We start from the raw sequence: 764 nt of genomic DNA on the forward strand, positions 1-764 counted from the left end.
ATTTTCGAAAATCTCTCCTCCTCTCCTATTTAAACACGTTCGGCCACCCTATTTCCCCACATCATTCGAATTTGCTCTCCTCCTCTCTCCCCTCTTTCCTTTCTTTTGCTTGAGGACAAGCAAACCTCTAAGTTTGGTGTGCTTTTCCGTGATCACAAAGTCAAGATTCATCAAGATCATGGCTCCTAAGGGAAAACAAACCAATTTAAGAGGAAAGAAAGAGAATAATCCAAAGAATCTTTGGAATCAAGAGAAGTTCTTAACCAAAGAACATGAAGACCATTATCACAAAATAATGGGTCTGAGATCAGTGATCCCGGAAGTCAAATTCGATCTGAAAGAAGATGAATATCCGGGGATCCAAGAGCAAATTCGAAACAGAGGATGGGAAGTTCTAACCAATCCTGAGATAAAGGTTGGAAGAAATATGGTTCAGGAATTCTACTCAAATTTGTGGCTGACAGATAAGCAGAGAATGACTGGAACTGTTTTCTATACTTACAGAACCATGGTCAGAGGGAAAGTTATCTACTTCCATCTGGACAAAATAAGAGAGGTCTTCAAATTACCTCAACTGCAAGATGATCCTGAATCCTTTAATAGGAGAATGGTGAGAGCAGATAAGGGGTTGGATCAAGTTCTAGAGGATATTTGCCCCCCTGGAACTAAGTGGATAACCAATTCAAAAGGTGTCCCAAACCAACTCAAGAGGGGAGACCTCAAACCAATTGCAAGAGGCTGGCTAGACTTTATTGGGCGTTCCA

Source organism: Arachis hypogaea, chromosome 6 (genome assembly GCF_003086295.3).
Source record: "Arachis hypogaea cultivar Tifrunner chromosome 6, arahy.Tifrunner.gnm2.J5K5, whole genome shotgun sequence".
Lineage (NCBI taxonomy): Eukaryota > Viridiplantae > Streptophyta > Magnoliopsida > Fabales > Fabaceae > Arachis > Arachis hypogaea.